The sequence below is a fragment of the Ammospiza nelsoni genome, chromosome 2, assembly GCF_027579445.1.
Source record: "Ammospiza nelsoni isolate bAmmNel1 chromosome 2, bAmmNel1.pri, whole genome shotgun sequence".
Classification (NCBI taxonomy): Eukaryota; Metazoa; Chordata; class Aves; order Passeriformes; family Passerellidae; genus Ammospiza; species Ammospiza nelsoni.
Genome location: NC_080634.1, coordinates 77,732,031 through 77,753,251, shown reverse-complemented (window position 1 = coordinate 77,753,251; position 21,221 = coordinate 77,732,031). Strand labels below are relative to the sequence as shown.

General features: G+C 35.9%; 1 protein-coding gene across 1 annotated transcript in view; it reads right to left on the bottom strand.

The window, feature by feature from the left end:
• The window catches only part of GPC6 (glypican 6), a 723,435-nt gene that overhangs the window by 581,573 nt on the left and 120,641 nt on the right, over positions 1–21,221 (bottom strand). The gene's annotated exons all lie outside the window — the stretch shown is intronic.

Here is a 21,221-nt window from a genome sequence, read left to right as displayed (position 1 = left end):
ATCTAAAGAGAAAATAAATTTTTAATTTAAAGATGAGGCACAGAGATACCATCTAGCAAGATGGATTTTTTTCCAAATAAACTTACTTTATTTCAGTCTAGACTGTAATAAAGAAAGTTAAGGAAAAAAAGGGACAGACCATCTTGTAGATCTGAGACTATCTGTTTATGTAACTTTTAACAGAAGATAATGAAATAAATATCCTCTGGTTAATTTGAAAGAAAAAAAAATCAATTTATTTAATAGTATGCAGAGTCAACCCATATGTTTTATTACCTTTCTGTAGTGACTTTAACGTGTCACTAGCCTAGAGGAACTAGACTAAATAAGTGTGCAGTAGACATCTTCTTACGCAAATGAGAGAAGGAAGGAAAAAACGAAAGCAGCAATAAACATTAATACATTTGATTAACACTTTGTCCCGAAGGCACCAGGGACAAACATGCACGTGATGAAGTTCTAAAGCAGCTCTCTGCACTTAGGATTTCTTATAATACTTACGACATGTCTGTCTTGGGGAAATTTAATGATCGTGTATGCCCTGATGGTCTGCTTTATGCCCAGAAATGGTTGCTGCATCTTTAAGGTGGGCGTGGAGGGAGCTTTGGGGCTCTTCAGCAGCCATTTGTCCCTGGCATTTTGGGGTTTTTTTCTGGCATGTGTGTGTGAGGGTTCTGACAGTTCAATAGACAGCATTTTTTGTCTTTTTCCCCTGCTGTGCGGGTAGTCTATTTGTCAATAAACAATTGGGTTTGTTTTTTTCACTTTTATCCACTAGTATTCATTCCTTATTAGTGGAAAGGGATTGTTGGAACCCTTTTTTAGAGGAAACATTCATTCTAGAGTCTTTTTCTCCTAAACTTGTCTCTAAACTGAAACAATTTCTTATAAGGAAGGAAAAAAATTTGTAGAAAATCTAATAATTTGCATTCACATGGTAACTCACATAATTAAAATATCACTTCTATCTCTCTTCCTTACCAATACCTGTTTGAACTTTTTCTGTATGACCTTAGCTGGCCCATTTTTTGATACTCAGGAGAAATGAATCACCATGAGTTCCCTGAACAGACAAAAAAAAAAAAAAAAGAGGCAGCAATTGTATATTCTGGATCAATTTTCAGCGTTGTTTGATTATTTTAATATTTTCATTAATGTGTGGAAGAATCACAATTCCTCCCAAATCATGATATTGAGGCTGAATATCTCTGTCTCTCAGGTGCTGTGGTTTGTAGAAAAATGGAAGCAATTTTACTGCTTATATATAAAGTTGAAGCTCATCAGGATGAAATAATCTAAACCAGTTAAAAATGTTATAGACCTAAATAGGCAACCTGAAAAAATGTACAAGAAATCTCAGTCCTTTTCCAAGCAGTTGTGTCCATGCAATATTTCTGTAATTTAGCAGCCTGACAATTTTCTTAGATTTCCCAAGCATGATGTAACTGTATTCCTTTTCCTTATCTGCTTAAGTTCTTCTATCATGCCTATCACTGTGAGAAAAACTGTGATGTAAAAAACCAAACAACACAGAGCACCCCCAAATCAACCACATTTATCTGTGACCAAGGCAGAAAGCCTGACCACAGATCTGCTCCTGATAAAGACTAATAATGTGTGTCAAAATATTGCCACCTTGGGTGCAATTCAGCTCCAGCTTACAAACCCCAATGCTGGATTATAAATAATATAAATACAGACGTGTAGTTGTGCTTGAGAGGCCCTGGGGTATCACCTGAGCCAGCCACAGATACAATAGAGGTGCAATGTGAGCACCAAGGCTTTCTGGACTGGCAGCTGGAGAGCAGCTATGATGTTCCAGGAAATTGAATATTTGTATGGCTGACCAACATATTTAGTGGAGATATCTTACATATATTGTATATGTGTGTAATTTTATACATATGTTTATGTAGACATTTTAAACATATGTACAATTTTATAGAGATACCTAAGTATTTTACCTTTCCTTTCCATTAGTCATTTTATCTAAGTTAAATAAGCTTGAATGATTGGTTTGAATGGAATAAGGGAAAGTAAAAAAAATTAGCAGTTGAAAATAAATACTGTTCAGTACTGTCATAAAAATTTCAATGAATAAAATATTTGCTGCTCTGTTACAGCATGTATGGTAATTTCATTTGGCATATGAACCACTGAGGCATACAAATATTGAAGGATGATTTTTCAAAGAACTTACTGCATTGGCAGTTCTGTAATAATATTACAAGGCAAGAGGTCTTCAGAAAGTAATATGCTGAGATAGCATTTTTGTGCCAAGGCATTTTAATACAATTATGTTTGTGTAGCTGCTGTGATGTCTTTAGAACCAGACTGTATAGTTTAGAATACTTCTTAATGTCTCTTGATATCATGCTTGTATTTCTTCTGATCAATCCTTTGTAATCTCAAAACATGTCACCTTCCACTTAATGGGTTTTACTTTTTGATTTAGGAAAATATGTCTAAGTATATATATGTAGTGGGCAAGAAATGTATATTATATGTGTGTGTATATTTATACACACATATTTTAAAAGTAGGGAAAATTAAGTCTAAAGATTGAATTCTGATACCAAATTGCTTCTTTTTCTTTCTGATGAACAAAATTTACTTTGAGAAAGCGATCCACCAATCTGCTGTAACATGAAAGGAAACCCAGGCCTTTCAAGACATTTTCATTCTTTTCAAGGATTTGCTTGCTGTGTATCTAGTTATGCTGTCCCTTTACGACTTACAAAAGGAATCTGATAATCAGTATTATAGATTTAGTAATTTCAAACATGTAGCACATTTCTTTACTGTGTAGCTGAATTACAGCTGCTGACACAGCTTCAGTGACAATTTGTCTTGAATGTGGTCAAAATTTATCAAAAGTCTTTGCTTTATGCCAAGCTTTTGAATAAACTGCCAAGTTTAGACAATGCTGATAATAGCCAGTCCACTGGGACAGATACTATATTTTACTCTTATCCTCCAAAATAAAATACAAGCCTGCTTAGGTTAGCAGTAAGATAAAGCTGTAAAACATCTGGACTTGGGCACTGACCACTGGGCTAGTGCAGAAAGGAAATAGCGACTCAGAATCTGGCCCTGCAGCAGAATCACAGCCCCAAAACCTTGCATGAGGTGCCCTGCTGCATCATTTGTCTTACCTAGGTCACTGTACCTGGCAAAAGTGACAAAACATTTTATTACTTTTCAAAGATCCATGCTTCACAGAAAAATGCACCAACTTTTCCAAAACCTCTACAAGATGTGTGGAAGCTACAGAAAAAATTTAATGAATAGTCAAGCCCTGATAATTAAAAAAAAAAGCTACAAAACATCTCAGGTCTTTTGAACTCTCTTGGTTATACATAACAGTAATTATTTTGCAATCTAATTAGATATTCAAAGACATGATTTTCATTAAATAAGTAAACAATATGGGGTTTACAGAACAAACATACTTTTAACTGTTATCATTAGCACATTTAGCCTTTCTCTTTGAAAGTCAGTTACTTGTAGAGCTACTTTTGTCACTAAGTCACTCCTTCCATTAGCAAAATTTTTGCCTTTCTCTTCTACATTTTAGGACTGAAAAAAGTGAGAATAAAGCAAAATCATTTTCAGAATATGAGCTTTGAGACCATTTATAAAACATCTTTGTCTTAGAATTGCCAAAACTTCTTCAATCTAACATACTGTGAGCATCGCAGTATATTCTACAATTATTCTGATTTAATGTCTTTCTAGAGATATTCTTCAAGACCATGTTTGTCTTTTTCAGCTTACAAGCACCAGCAGAGACTCTTTGATAAGCTTTTATCATAACCCCTTTTCCATTCCGTTATGTGCGTGCCAGTGTCCTTTTTTTTTCCCAAAAGCAATCACTGTTACTCAAACAGATGACCCCTAATTTCATTATCTTGCAATTTACGTATTAAACAGACGATGTAATTTTCTGTAATTACAGCAAATTTGAGTTGCTGAGGTGTGTTCATATGGTTTTGTTATGATTTCATTTTCAGATTAATGGTTTTGTGCTATACAAACCTCTGATGCTTTCCTAATTAAAACCTTTTCAGGTAAAATATGCCTCATTACGCTTATAACAAACACATTAATCCATCAGGATTACCCGATAGTCCAATGTTCCTCGACAAAAAACAATTAATCTAGAGTATTTTTAAAGTATTAATATGGAACATTACAACTGAGGTTTACAAATTACATTTAAAAACACAATATGCAGTAATTGAATCAGTACAATATGAGCTGAAACAATTTTCAGGGGTTATTCTCATAGCTGTTTTGACCAAAAAAAGCTTGTTTGCAGCTGGGCAGTCAATGCACACTAACAAGATGATGCCAGCTGAGATGGCTGAATTGACAATAAGTAGGTTAAGCACAACTGCTACTAATTCTCTGAAAGAAGAGAAATGAGTACTAATGCTTTGGTAAAACATGGAAATATTTTCCATGTTATTTATTACTATGGTTTATGTTTCTGCCTTATAGGCAGCATGCAGCTTAGAGAGACAGAAAAGTTGTGGGTGGTTTTGAGCCCAGGGAGCTCAGAGCGTTTCTAATCCACATGACTGGCATCCTTCTTTTACTGAGGAACCAGTCACTGAGTTAATACTAGGAATCAGCAAGCAAAAGAGAGCAGATTTGAGAGACCTGGTTTCATGTCCTGGAGACTCCTTGGTAAAACCCAACTCCCTCTGAGGTCCCTGCAGGACCAGAGGCATTTGTGGGCTCTGGGGTCCCACAAGAAGAGCAGAGGAGTCAGCACATGGAAACAGTCTGGTGTGCTGGCTGCTGAACTATGTTTGTAAACCCACCCAGCAAGCATGACTGAGAGATTCCAAGAGCAGAGAAACAGTCTACAGCTTTCCTTCTGAAGCAGGGAAAAAGCTGCCAACCAAATTATAACGAGATCTTCTGAGGGAAGCTTGCAAGGGAAGCAGCATTGAATACAAGAATGTCATGCCACACAAAACATATACAGATATAATTTTTACTGTATCTCTCTTTTTTTTCTTTAAAATTTACCTATCATTTACAGATATTTGAAAAACTCACGGCTTACTGCCATTAATAGTTTTAGCTTGTGAGGCAATCCATGTTTCCTTGTCACTGGAAATCTACTTTGGTTATTAGTGGCCTCTCCCCTGGCATCAACTGGTACCGTCTGCTATGAAAACACATCACAGCATCTAGCAACTGCTTGGAATGGGCAGGGATGTGCACAGAACAGTTGCAATCTCATTTATTCCAGAAAAAAAGCAGAGAGGATCACAATATGCAAGCACTAGGCTACTTTCCTATTAAAATATATATTGCTCTCACAGTCTGAATAATAACTTATCAATTTCTTTGTACCTTCAGATTTGTTAATAATATGTTTAAAACAGAATAATGGAGATAAATATCTTTAATTTTCTACCTCATTTTGCCTTCAGAATACTCAGGCAACCTGCAGCTTTCTTTTTGCTACTAATTCTTGACACATTGTAATCTGAATATAGAACTTGAGCAGGGAAATCATTTAAACATTTAGAAAGACCACAAAAACTTAGAAAGAAGAAATCTTAAAACTGCACAGATGGACAATCATTGAGAGTGAAATTGAACCCAGATTCAGTGGCCTCACCCTACCAAGTGCACTTTCAGATTAGAAACAACCTTCCATTTGAAGTCACTGTCTAACCCAAGACTGCACTGAAACCGCTGACAGCAAGATGAACTTGCATTGGCTAATTCATTCCTTGTATTCCACAGCTGAAATTTGTCCATCTGGTAGTTGTCTTTTGCAGATTTTGGGGACCTGCTTTTTCCATCTGTGTTTTTACAGCACCAAATAAAATTGGATCGTGATGCTCAGTTCATGCTATTAAACACTCTGAAAATACAGATACAAATTTCATATATGAAATACTCTAAGAGAATGAGGTCAGGTTTCCCAATGGGTTTTAAAAAAGAAAAAAAGGGAGTTCTGTGGGTAATAATTTCCACAAAACAACATTTTTGAACAAGCATTTGAACAAACACTTGCTGAACAAGGAAAGAAACCTCCTTAACTACCTTGAAATACTAAATGCATTTTGATCTAAATTATCCAATCTGCCAGGATTTAATAGAGATGAGAACTCCAAAGCAAAGGTAGAAGGGAAAAGAGGATACCTACACTTTAGGCATTGACACTGTGAGATTTTCTGCATCCCAGCACACATCTTCCTCCTTCTGAGCCCTCATAAAACAGAGTTTGGACATCATGGTTTGGGGAGATATCAAGAGAGGATTTAATGTGATATGAGAACAAATGGACATTACAAATATCCTAACTTCTATGTTTTTTTCAGGCAGGCACTTTCCAAACTCATCAACATTGCAGTGCTAGAAAGAAGATGCAGAACCAGGGTCTGAATATGAAGGGTTTTATTGGGCCTTACTAAAGCCTGTAATTTATGATACCAGCCTCTAGGATATGAAATGTTTACCTAGCCTTTCCTCCTCTGATGTCAGGGAAAAAGTATCTGGATGGATTTTAAATTGCATTACTCAAAATAAAGTAAAATGGAAACACGAAAACAACCTTAGATAAATTGCTTCAATGACCAGTTAAACTTGACAGCATAGCAAGTACTTTACAGCTGGATTTGGTTCTATGACCCATTGCCTGAGAGCATCTTTCTTTTTCTCTATTTTCTAAATTACAAATGTACATTTTTGACCTTTAAAGGAAAAAAAAATTAAAAATTAAAAATCTCCTAGATTGGCATCATTGTTTCCAAAGAGCCTTTCTGGCTTATATTTGTATTCTCAGAAACCTGTTTTCCTCCCCGCTTTTTTTTTTTTAAATGGTTTTTTGCAAATACAAATGTATAATTATATAAAAATTACATTATAATATCCTGTTCTTTATACATCCATGTTTTCCTTTTAAATACAACAATATATGACTACTTCAAAAGCACATTAATTTATTATTTCATTAAGTCTTCACTGTACTTATATTAACTTATCTGAACATCTGCATTAACTGAAGCAAGCTACAGCTACGTCCCCTTAATATTAAAAGCAAAGCAGCAGCTCATCTGATGAGGCAGCAAATTAAAGTTGTTTCAGCCCTACTCAGTTTATGATTTTTAGGGTAGGTACCCTCCATGACAGTCCACTCCATGTTTACTGTTGTGGTCTGGAAAATACACATATACCTTCACTTACTGTCTCCTTGATCCATGGCTAATTGCATCTATCCATCCTGTTGCTTGATGTAATCATCTTTTAGTGAACCAACTTTCTCAGGAACCCTCATTGCATGAAATATGTTTTTAAAATTCGATGCTGAAAGTTTCTTTTTCTCATTTTTTGTCCATTTTTGACACATCACTCTCCACATATATCAGGCTTTCTTTAACTCTCAAGAATACTCTAGAGTACTTATGATTAAGTACTCTAATACTTAAAAGCCTTAAAAGGATTATGATTATTTTTTGGTCCTGCAGCAGCAGCTATAAAAACATACCGAGATGCCTAACTACTGAGGAAAACTTTGAAAACTATTTTTTACCAACCTTTCTGAAGTTAGCTGCACATGTCCTCTACTGAAAAAATACAAAGCAATTAGGTCCTCAATAAGACACTTCATTTTCATGTGTGTGGTACATATACATTATTCCCATAGTGTTCTGACAAATAATTATTCAGAATACTTCAGAATTCATGAATATAAGGTACTTTGCCTTACTCTTTTTTCATCTTTTGGGATGGGTTGAAAAAAAATACTTTTAAAGGTCTATGACTGTAAGCTGGCCTTCCCTCTAATCTTATTTCACTTTTATATTTTAATCAATACTGAATATTAAATAAAATTTTAAGTATTATTTAAATCTTCAACTGCTACCACAATGAATGTATTTAAAAGTTTGTTAACAGACATTTTGAGTTAAAGGATGTCCTGTATTTTCCACATTATAACTGAGGTACTTGATTTAAAGCAAAGACATATAGAGAGATCTTTTCACAAAATTCAGTCCCAAGAAAGAGATTGCTAGTTGCTCCATGTTCTATAAAATTTATGTCCCTTTACCTTTTCTCTTCTTAAAACACATTTTATATCTTCCAGAAAGCAGATTTTTCACTTTTGTTGCCCTAGGGCATACTAGAGTTGTTACTGACCAATTGCTGCTTTCCCACTGTCTGCTCCTCATTTAAGTACCCACAGGGACATCTCGTTTGACTAATTTAAACAGCCCTCTGTTCCCAGAGAAAACCAAGAAATAGTTTCAAAATTCTGTAGCCTTTTCAGTACAGCCCTCAGGTCTGACCTTCTTCCTAAATAATTACTGTGGTATCTTCTTCTGGATCATGTAGATAAGGAGCTCCCTCTTAAATTCAGCAAAAAGCAAACACAGGTAACAAAGGTCACTTCCACCTGAAGAACCAAAAGACACAGGAGAAAACCTTGACACAGTTGAGCATAGCAACATAAGCCACTCTCTTTAGCCCTATAAACTGTTTCCAACAATGTCCAAAATCAAACTATATGGCTCAGGTAAGCACACAGAGACGCACCTGTAACAGTCAGCCCTCATGTTTCTGCAGTACACAGGTTTCCCAATTCTGGGATGACACCTCTGCATTTAGAAACTCTTGATGGAATACATCTAATTAGATTTTTAATGAAATTGGCCTTTGCAGTCTTGCATAGTTTTGGTATCCATAATGGCCTATGCCAAACAGTTTTACAGTTTATAAGAGCAACAAAAAGCAAGCCCTTTCTCAGTTTGTGGTGCTCTCTTTGATTTTTTTTTTTTTAATCTTTAACTTTCTCACTGACACCCTCTTTTGTCAGTGAAGTCGATGGGATCTCCCTTTCTCCAGTCCTGGAGGACACATGACTGGGACTGTAGATGTGGCTCCTTTGCTCTATCCACTGCACTTTGATGCGTTACCACCAGACCTTGAGCCACTGCCCTTCTCAGGACACATCTCAAGGCAGGCAATGCAGCACTGACCATTCCAATAAGAAAAGAGCACTTTGCTGAGCTGCAATTAGGAATTCACTTTATTTCAGGGACTTCAAGAACCATCCACGAGGCAGTCATTGTAACTAAGCACACAGGGCACAGATGCCACTTCTGCACCAGCAACACAGTCATCCTGCTCAAACTCAGCGGGCACACAAAGGCTCCCTGTATCCCTTGGCTAGAGAACAAAGATCTCTTCCTGATGCAGACAGCTGTGGAAATTGAGAGATGGCTATGGGGGAACTCAGAGAAAATAAAAACTGGCTGATAAAGGTTCTCCCTTTTACTGATCACATTGAACTGCGGTGCTGTCTTGTATCACGTAACAGCTTGGACAAGTAACCCAAATTATTTCGTTTTGACATACAATCACTAAAAAATATATTGACTTTTTTGCTTTCACTATTTCCTTTCACATTACATCATGTAGGTGTAAATTTTTACATTAAAAGATTAAATTCCTTTCCTTACTTTTCAAAACGACATCTTTGTAATTTTAAACACCTTCTAACACCATTCACAAACACACATGAAGATGGTCTTGTGAGATTCAGAAGCTGGGGAGCAGACCCAAATACTTTTTGAAAAGGTCATGCTACTTCCTCTGGCAAATGTACAGCTGATTATTAGTTTATTGCACCAGGCACATAACTTACATGATACAAAATATTCCCAGTGCATTTGCATAGCTTCATCTTAAAATCATACTGAGACCATTTCTCCCCACTTATCTGAAAAAAAACCAGAACCTATCCTCAGGTCTTGCAAAAATTACCATATGAGCCATGATATTTTTTAGTTTTGTATTTAACTTCTTATTTGTGCCAGGGTCATCAGAGCAAAATACAAAAATGTTTTGCTTTAGTATATGAAAATCTTTTTGTCGGTGATCATTTGTACTTTTTAGACAAGCCAGTCCATAGTCTGTATTCCCTTTGAAGAATTTATCTTCAATGCCTACTCACATTCCCCTCTCATTCAGCAATTTCTCAGCTTTCATGGTTTATAAACCACAGAGATCAAGTGATTCCAAAGGAGACACTGTTTTTTCACCATGCAGGGTGTTCCAGCTATGCTTTGGATTGTGATGACATTGCAGGTAGCACTTCTAAATCTCTTGGCTTCATGATGCCTATGCTTCGAAAAAAATCAAAATAGTATTTCAACATTATTTCAGTGAATAAATTACTATGCAACTCTTTGAGAACTCTTGCTTTTAATGGTTTGTATTAAAATACATCAGCACTGACTGACACCTTACAAGAACACTACGTATAACACAGCAATGTAACAGCAGGATTTTTCCTGCTATTTTTTCAGTAAACCAATATGCAGGTTCCCCTTCCATATGTACCTGACAATAAAACATGATTGATCAGTCAGCTCTGTTGATTTTTCAGAGCCAACAACATCTCATGTACCATTGCTAATGTTTTAATCAGTTGAAATAATTTATTTTTCTTTCAACTGGTATCTCTCTGATATGGACCAGTTTCATCCGTGCTATTAAAAGAATAAAAAGCATGTTTTCAAGAGAACTGTTAAAAACACATACTATTTGTTCAGTGTCTGGGGTTCACTTAAATAACATGACAAAATATCTTCTCATTATAAATTGTGATACAAACATGCAGACTTCCAAATTCACTTAAAAAGACAGAATTTTTTAAATCTTCATAAAGCATAAGTGAATCATCTGACTGCACTTAAGCCATTTTTAATTTTTGAAATATCTACCATCATGAAAGCATTTATTACCCTTTTGAGGTCAGTCAGCTGAGGAGGTGGGAATACAAAAAAACCAGTTCTATTCCAAAGAATAAAAGATTAAATTTTCAATATTGAGATCTCATGATCCAATTAAAGTGAAATTTACAAGCAACAAAAGAGACTCAGAAATTCTATTAAATCCATAGTATCAGAAAAAAAAATCTCTAAGAATGCTCTAACAGTAATGTAATAGCAGGACTGATGAAAACTGTTCTATTAGCCCAAGTGTGAAAATCAATCATAGGCATAACGTATGAAATAAGCTGAATGAACTTCATTTAGAATTCACTTTAATTACAGTTTACACCAAGTCTTCGGGCTATGAGCTCCCTAATATGGAACTACCTCTTTCACCAATAATAAAGCTTCCTTATGAATAGCACAATAGGTAGATCTCCAATAAATGACAGAGGCATAGGCAGTTTTTCACTGGCTTTTTACTTCTGTTGAATGACATGAACTAGCTATCAGAACAATTGTGGATATATTTGGGTATGAAGGTTGTTTAATCCCTAACCACACCACAGTTTTTATTGCATATAAAATATTGTAGAAAATAAAGAATTTTCTTTTCTTGCTCATTTCTTCATTAGTCTTGTTTTTTTACTTGGAAGAAATTTGTTTCTGGCCTTACTCTTGATTTCAAATGGTGATCACCTGTGGAAGACCTACAGATTGTAACCTACACATTATTTTTAAAGAGGCTTTCAGTTGACTAGAGAAGTTAGAACAGAGAAGCCGTTAAAATTGGCAGATGGTAACAAAAAAAGTATTTGAGCAGAGTGTTTTGGTGCTCCCACAATCAATTATGTGGTCAGGAACCTATTGATCTCTCTGAATTGCCCACACCTGAATTAATAAACTTCTGCCACTTCACTCTTCAATGGGAGTGTTCTATGCCCATGATATAGCTAACACTCCAATGGATAGACTCCATATAAATACTGGAGCCAGGTGCACCTCTGTGGTTCCTCTGGAAAAACAGCACTGAAGAGTCACATGTTGTTCGCATGCTGAAGGAACTACAGAATATCTGTCTTTTTCTGTGGGGGCCTGAATATATGTATTGTTATGGAGAGAGTTCCTGTTAAGATCTATGTATTTTAAGATCTGTGTGGGTCCGAGTTGCTCCAAACGAGCTACAGCTGCCAAGTCCTTAGTTGGGCAGCAGCTGCAGCTCGTGAAGGTAACTGGAATAAATAGGGGTGGGTCGAGAGCCCAGGAGGAGCCCCTGCCACATATAAAGGGCTGTGTGGCAGAGAAGAACAGCTTGGTGCAGTATGGGATTTGAGAAATATGAAATACAGCAAGAATACAACATTTTTCTCCTTCAGCACAGCAAGCTTCACCTTCTCTCTGCCCACTGGTGTGCTGTGGAGCTGGCAAAACTGCACAGCCAGACACTGCCAAGCTGAATTCTCTTCAATACTGCACCAATGTAATAAATTTTGGGTTACTCCTTATTGTCTACCACTGAATTTCCTCCCATATTTGTGAATTTGACTGTGAGACTTCTGCTATACTTTAAATTTGTGGAAATTAGCAACTGGGCTTCAGACACAAGTGTGAAAACTGTATGACTGTATAAACCTTCTTTCAGAATTCTCTACAATCAGGTTATCACCTTAAACCCACCAAGATTTTACTACAATAAAGCAACAAAGGCATCATCAAGTTAGATTTCTGAAGGTGGCTGAAGCTTCTAACAAGCACAAAAAATACTGTTGCTACTAGTATCTCAAGAGTATTGTGAAAGACTCCCTGCCTAGATATTGTTTTGAATTTTTTTTTTGTTATTTGTAGTGAAGCAAAAGAATATATTAACTAACTGAGGTGTAATTGCATCAGAGAGTTATTCTGAACAGCTAAACAGTGCAGTGTTGATATTACTTAAAGATATGACTCTGAAAAAGCTTTAAGAACAAAGGTAAATTAGCCTTTGTGTGGCTTAAAAGAAAAATAAATGTAAGCCATGAATAAAATTTTTCCCATTAGTTTATTTTCCCTAGTCTTCAACATTACCAAAGTCCAGAATATGACAGCAGTGGACATGATTTTATTTTTTGTCCCTCATAAGGCAGCTGGAAGAAAGATGTCTACATTTATACACAGAAATAAGGTTTGCTTAACTAAACTCTTCTCTCAGTGGACCATAATTTACAAGTTCCTGTAAGTCTGCAGCTATATTTTGTATGTGTTGTACTCTTGGACCCACTCTGCTCTCATGCCTTTGCCAACATTGTGTGCTGAGAGATCTCACAGTCAAGGATAATACTTGTATTACCAGTATGATAAACAATAGCTTTTATTTGCAAGCTTCAAGCATAACTGGTAAATAAGATGAATAATCAGTGTTAGAAATTAGTACAGAGAGAATATTCAGCAGTGCAATGTGGGCTATCAGTTACTTTTACATAGGTAACTTCTGATTACTGCCTTAAAGACTAAATGTCTGGTCACAGATTTTTTTTTTTGATGTGCATGCCTTTGCCTGGAGACACTCACAAAGGAGGTTTTAAAAAGACAGAACATTCCTTCAGGATGTAGACCTAATGTCTCATTAGAGATTTCTTTCGTGTTTTTAGGCTTTTTAATACTTGGTTATTTTAAGAGGTCTTTGATGGAATAATGTAATTGCAATTAAATCCTCACTAGATGCATTGAGATCTGCTAATTGAACATTCTGAGTAAGAGCCCAGTGTATTAAGTTTGTGATTCTAAAATTAGGAAAAAACAAGCACTGCTTAATTTTCATTGCAGTATGATGATAGCTTTGTCTTCAATTTCACAGCTAAAATCCTTTTCTACATTCTTCATTTCCAATCAACATCTGGTGTAAGTGATTCCCCTAAAAAGTTTTGTGTAAAGATTTTTAATGAAGTAAACTAGTTAGTTTGTTAGTGGCTAAAAATACTTTGATATGGAACTTTGAGATGTCTTTACAAAATGAGGGGGTTTTATTTTTTTTATGTCTTGGGGAAAACTGCTTACCAGTTTTGACCCATATTCATGAATTCTTTCACTGAGCTCAAACTGCTTATTTAAAAAAAAATTAAATTAAGCATCCCAAAAAGATAATTAATAATATCTGTAACAAAGCCAAACTATCTGTGATTAAATAGCTTTCTATTTCCATATGTTTTTATGGTATAGCAAAACCCAGAAGCACACCAGAACAAATTAATATTTTTTTTCTCAAATGAATAAAAGATATTTCTTTATCACTAAAGTTATGAGAATGCTTACTTGTTAGAATAAAAAAAATAAGCTCAAAAGTGTCTGATAAATAACAAGGTGTCTATAATAATTGTCATCATTTGCTAAAATGGGCATGTAACTTTCTGCACTTTTGTAAGAGTGTTCAAACAGCAATGTAATTCATAAATATATCTGTCTTAAATCCCTGTATAAAATTTCCTAGAACAGCAAATAAAATTAATAAAGAATCATATTGCACTTGTATCTTAAACTTCTACCCCACAGAAGTAAAGCCATACAAACCTGGACAGAGAGTTCTGGCACCATTATGGAAATAAAAATTCTCAGTAAAAGGGATCTTAATCTCCAAAATATTTGAAAGCTGAGTCTATTTAAATAAATAAATATTTTAAGTTCTTCTCTTGAGTTATGAGAAATATTTCACTAAGGTCTATAATCTCAAATACAACAACTAGTTGTTTAGAGGGGATTTTTTTCCCTTGGTATTCCCCCTATACAATCAATTAACTACTAAACACAGATTTCCATAGCATCATTTTGTTTTTTTTAATAGTGATGAAAACTACTTATTTCATAACCCACCATTCTCTAGAGGTGAGAAAGAATCTCAGAAGACAGCAGGCATGGCATTAAAATGACCCAGCTTATCTTCTTGGCCTCCTGAGATCTCTGCATGGCAATCCCTACCCAGCCCCTCTGTGCATATCTTGGCAGACTTGCTGACATCAGAAAAGACCAGGAGTGTGAAACACCTCTGCTCTGTAAATACTTAAGTATGAACTATTCGTTTCTGCTGACATTTTACTGCCCTCTTGCACAATGTAGTACCCTTTGTTTCATTTTTTTACAGTTGCAGCGTTCTCGCTGCCTTTATTGGCTCAATTATTTGAAGTGATATGAAGTGATTTTTCTTTTTTTAGCAGAAATAAGTTTACACTTCAGCCACAAGTCAATAACAGATATTAGAAAATTCAGGTGTGTGTGTTTGAAAATATCAATCCACTCTTGACCAAGTTATTTCTCAGCTAAAAAGAAATGAACAGAAGGATGCCATTCATCAAGCAGTGATTAATTAACTAAGCATATCTGAGTGCTCATATTGGCTGTATTTTCACGATAGGAGCACAGTTCAATTTAGTTTATTGTCGCTCCCTTCCAGGAAGTTTCTCAGCTGCATGATGGCAATCCTCCTCCAGGCACTTAAAAGAAATAGAGTTAGCAAGCTGTTTATCTGAGATAACTTTCTGCAGCAGTGAGAGGAAACCATTACTGCTGACCAGTGGCAGGTCTTGCTTGTGTTTCTTGCAGTGCCTGGGTGGGCTGGCCAACAGAGACTGGAAGGACTGTAACATATAATTCTGCTCTCAGTGGAAAAGCACAAACCATTCATTTCAGTATCCCAGCAGAGGGGAAAAGAGTGATGTAGAATTCGTGCATAATCTCAGAGTCACTAATTTCACTTATGCATAAACATGAGTACTAAAATAAGACAAGCAGGCTTGAAGGACAGTCTCCCCTAGGAATTCAAACTCTATGTTAATACCCAAATCTCAAGAACATCTCCACCCTAGATATTCTGTTATCAGAAACCAGTGCAAAAGCAAAATTTAACTTCCTTTCATAGAATCCCATGATAATTTAGTTTGGAAGGGAACATCAAACATTTGCCCAACCACCTGCCCAAAGCAGCGTCAGCCACAAGCTGAACACTCCTGGACCTCAAGGGTCACTCTTTTTCTTCAGTATTAAGCAAGTGTTCAGTTCACTTCCTTGCATACGTGTGTCTGATGCATGTCCCAGGGAAGCAAACCCTCCTGGCATCCAGCTGCTGATCCCAGAAAGACTCTGCCTCCTAAATGTCAACAGCTACTTTCCTAAATGCCCCAGGTGAACCTACAGAACTGCAAAGTGCTGCACACAAACTCCAGTGCCTCTGGGCTGCAAGGTGTGTATAGAAACAGCATGCACAGAGCATCATGACCCTGTGTGCCTCTCTCATCTGAATGACTGATAAAAAGTGCAAAGAATAAATAAATAGATGAAATATTCTTTGAGATAAGGACATAAGGTGTGGTGTTTTTTGTTTTTTATCAGAAGACTAACTTCTATTTGGCCAGAAAAATTCAGTTTCTTCTGAGAAACTCATACCATAATAACCAATACATAAATACTTAATTATTAGAAGAAGATACTTTTATTAATTATTCTCATCACTTATTCCATTTTACTCCTTTTTTTTTCTTCCTTATGTATATATTTTTAACTATTACATTTATTACTAATTACATACAATGCATGGTAGTTTCGTAATTGCAGGTCAATGCTTCCTTCACTGGTTATAATTGCCTTCCTTATACAAAGGAGCAAACATGCTTACTGAGATTCAAGTAAAGCATTTATTAATACTGAGCTATTGTCCCAACTCTGCAAATTTGCCTTTATCTGCTGGCAGGATATAATCACCACATTTATGTTATAGAATCACAGAAATATATAATAATTTTAGGTTGGAAAAGGCCTCCAAGATCATGAAGTCTAACTGCTAACCCGGCACTTCCAGGAATATTTGTGCAGTGTTTCCAGTTGAGTATTATCTGTACCTTTTAATCTGGTGATGTTAGCTTTATTTGTAACACTGGAAGCAGATTCACAATGTAGACTGCAGTAGGGGTAGCAACAGAAGAATAATCTGTGCCTTTGTTGTCAATCTAACTTGTCATTTAACCAAGTCACGTGCAAGCCTCTAAGTGTTATCATAGGTGCCACGGACAGAGGTGGCTTTTTTTGAGTAAGGATATTTTTGTAATTCTCAATATCTCTCCAGTGTAAGTGGGTCTGCACATGTTTTTGGAAAGGATTATGAAGAGTCAAGGAGACACCAGAGGAATTTTATAAACCACTGGGTGCCTCAAACAACTGTGTCACCAGGAAAAGCAGAAGCAGGCTGTGATTGCAGCTGAACAGTCCCTTTGTCTCAACATGATCTCCACAGATTTCTGTCCCCAGCTCACATAAACATTTTCCCTGCATCATGGCCAAATTCTAAGCAGAAGGACCAATCCTCTTCACAAAAGGGTCTCGCTGTTTTTTCTAAGCACAGAAGTGATGGTGGAAAAGGTTATCTACACTGGCATTACCCCTAGGGACAACCTGGGAAAGATTAGAAGCAAAACAGCTGATTCTGAATTCTACATATAAATCATATTTCTTTCTCTCTTCTTTGTTTTTTTTCCAAATAGCCAGTCACTAATGTTAAATTTAGATGGTTACCTGTACCCCAAAGTATAAAAGAACATGCACAAATATCTGAGAAATCTTAAGATTTTCAAAAATTTTCTTGAAAATTATGAAAAGTGTGGTTGAAAAATGCTTGGAATTCTTGGTTAGAATAATAACTGCTAGAGAAAAGAGAAATATGTTCCTAAATTTCACAATTATTTAATTACTTAATTTATATTTTTACGGTTTAAAAGTGAAAGAAGATTTTAATTTACCAAAGTATGAAAGAATGACCAACTTATTTTAATTTTTTTTTTCTCAATTATCATTCACAGGTAAATTCAGAATTTTCTAATCAACTAACTTTATAAAAAATTTAAAACTGGGACCTTTTTAAACCATATCTGGTTAACTTTACACTGTAATTAGTAGCAGTATGTAGAAAAGGAAAACAATCACATTTTTCTCTAAAAATATTTGATTTAAGCAATTTGTGATCTATAACTATTCCCCATTTTTTATATCTTTCTATAACCATTTTATTTAATAGGCAGGGATTACTTATAATATGTACTTTTTGAAACCCGTGTTGAACTGCATTTTTCCCTAGAACAGTAACAATAAAAAATAGTCAGGAAAATTCATCAGAATTTGTGCATATCTAGAAGGTAGAAGTATTTAATTTCTCACATCATAATAATGCTAACAACATTTTCAACTTAATTTAATTTAAAGTAAATTATAGTTCATCTCTCTAATGTTATTGTTTTACTTAATGGCCTTAATTCAGGCCTGATGTTCAGATTAGTTGCTTTGATTATTTTGTTTATATCAGCAACTGCTTCAGTTTACATACAAAGGACTCCAGAGCTTGGGGAAATAAAACTCATGATTCACTACACTTATCACATTAGATTATTATAAATAGGGAAATGATGTCATTAGGTTCAAAGCAAGTGAACACATATTTATACAGACAGCAGATGAAAAATATAAAGGCTGCAGTTCAAAAATAATTTCTTTTGGAATAACTTTTTAAAGAAAAAAATAACTTTAGAAACTTTCTAGATTCTTGATTTGTGTTCCATCAAACTGCATGAACTTGTGTTATCAGAGTAGAAGCATCTTTTTTTTTAAGTTCCTTTGTTTGACTACAACATCAAAATAACAAAACTAACCTGAACATGTTCTAGAAAATGCTTTTCTGTTTCCTTTTTGCCTAGTAGACAAATTTTTCCTTTTATGCATCAACAATCTCACACTTCTGTTCATTGCCTTCATTCTTGATGGCTGCTTTACACCAGAACTTCAGGACTAAGCTTGATAAACACTACTAAAAGGTCACAGAGGTCCCTGATTGCTAGTAGGGAACTGCAATATGCCTACAGTGACTCTAAAATGTTACATTAAACATGCCTTGCTATCAATAGAAGATCTTTTCCAAGATACTGCTTTAGCAACAATTTTAAGTAGATTTAAGAAAATTTTAGCAGACCAACTTGCAGCCCACTGCTGCAGTTGTATAAAACCTACTAGTACATCCGTAAGAAAATATAGTGGTTCAAAATTTGCTTAGCATTATAATTAATCTAGTGATTAAAAATACTGATAAAGCATGGTAAAAAGCACTGACAGAAGTAAAGAGCTGGCAGTCAGTCATTCTGAATATCAAACTTCAACATCCTGAGAACTGCTACTCCTTCTCTGATACCATTTTAAGCAGCAGTGGCTGCTGCTTTAAGAATCAGTGACTTTTTTGTTTTTCTCCTTGGAGTTGTAACCAAAAATTAGTCAATTTCCATCAGTCAATTTCCACTGATAACTTTGGAAGTTATCAGTCTACCATGTTCCTGTAACAATATCTAATCCCAGTCTCTTAGATACTATTCCATTAACTGCAAACAGTTAAACTGGCATCACCAACTTGAATAGTCATTTGGGACAAGTCATTTAAGGACTAGTATGTTCTTTTGGAGACTAAATTGGTTTTGACAGAATATTGAAAGATTATGTTAGTGTAGTGGAAAGGGATTATAAAATAACTTAGCAAATGGTATTATCACATATCCACAGAATCACAGAATCAATTAGGCTGGAAAAGAACTTTGAGATTATCGAGTCCAACCTATGATCGAACACCACCTTGTCAACTAGATCTTGGTATTAAGTGCCATGTCCAGTCATTTCTTGAATACTTTCAAGGACAATGGCTCCACCAGTTCCCTGGGCAGCCCATTCCAGTGCCCAATCACCCTTTCTGTGAATAAATTTTTCCTAAGGTCCAACATAACCCTCCCCCAGCACAGCTTGAGTCTATGTCCTCTTGTCCTGTCACTGATTGCCTGAGAGAAGAGGCTGAACCTCACCTGGCTACAACCAGGCAGTTGTAGAATGTCATAAGGTCTCCCCTGAGCCTCCTTTTCTCCAGGCTAAACAACCCCAGCTCCCTCAGCCACTCCTCACAGGACTTACCCTCTAGACCCTTCACCAGTTTTGTTTCCCTTCTCTGGACCCACTCCAGCACCTCAATGTCCTTCCTGATTTGAAGGGCCCAGAACTGGACACATAATTTGACATCTATCTAGACACCTGCACCAGAATCTGTCATACAAGTGAAGGGGTTTTTTTTGTGACTGGTATGTATAGCCTAGAAAGCCAAAAATGTACCAAAAATGTGTTTTGAAAAGTCCATCAGCAGTGCCAGGATAATTTACAGTGGAATTCAAAGTCATGTCTTTCTGTGAAAATGAGAGGTTAAATTTATACTGGATGGGATATACTAGGAGCTGTCTGAATGGGTGATGCAGTGCCTCTTACAGGAAGAAAAAGCTGAGGCTACAAAGCCGAAACGCCTGTAGTTTGAATACAGAGAAATAAATAAAAAAAAAACATCCAGGAAGGTATTAATCATTAATATGATTGTCTGTTCTCTTGTTTTCTTCTGCTTGTTTGCTTTTATGTGTTTCTGTATGGTAAAATATGTTCCACAAACCACTTATTTGAACATGGAGCTCCTAATTGTAAAGAAAGTCTAGATGTAAATGTCTATAGGGACATTTAATGCAGAAAAGCCTTCAAACCTCTCCAAAGCACAGAAAATTCTAAAAAGGTACATTTCTCCTTTGTAAGGTGAGTCAAAAGTGATCAGAGTAGTGGCTTCTCCCAGTATTTTCTTTCAAGGGCAAAGAAATAGAACATAAACAGGAAAAGTTTACAGACAGAGGAGGAAGTGTTGCCTGGCAGAGCTAAAGGGCAACAGAAAAAAAAAGCTTCAATTCAAGTGAGACATTTCTATTCTTAAAATTCATGTAGAACTCACTGAAACATGTACAAAATGACAACAGGTTTAATATGTCTGCTACTTGTTAGACTAATAAAAGCTGAATTTGAAAAAAATCCTGTATGCATACATTTTTAAAAGGTGCTGCACTATTGATGTAGAAAGAGCAGAAGGACAGTAACCTTCATTAAAACTTGTTTATGTGGTCATCTGCGTAGCTCTTGGCTGCCGTGCAATGTGTGTTTTCTGCAAAAAAGACTTCTGAGAGAGCATGACCTTTCTGAAGAATAGACTGGTATCCTGCAGAGCCAGGATCTGTGGTCAAGAATCAATACAGGCTTCTGGAGGTGTCTCGTTTGGTTTAATGGAGAGCGAGCAAAACAGCGCGATGAGCGGCATAAATCCATAAACACTATTCAAATGTCATTTAAGGTGCCTTCAAGGTTAACAATCACTGCCATCAAATCAGCTGTCAGAATGGCAGGAAGCTTTCATTTGCTGAGAGGTCTAAGGTCTAATGCGGTAATTAAACCCAGAATACAAAATAAACTGTTCCCATGCAGTGTACCAGTGAGCTGGAGAATCCTAATGAACAGTCAGCGTTGCTGCTGCTAATAATGGTCACAAAACTTTTATTTCTGCTCCATCAGCTTTGCCTTCTTAAGCATATGGTGCATTAAGTGCCTTATCATGCTTCTAGGACCATTCCTTAG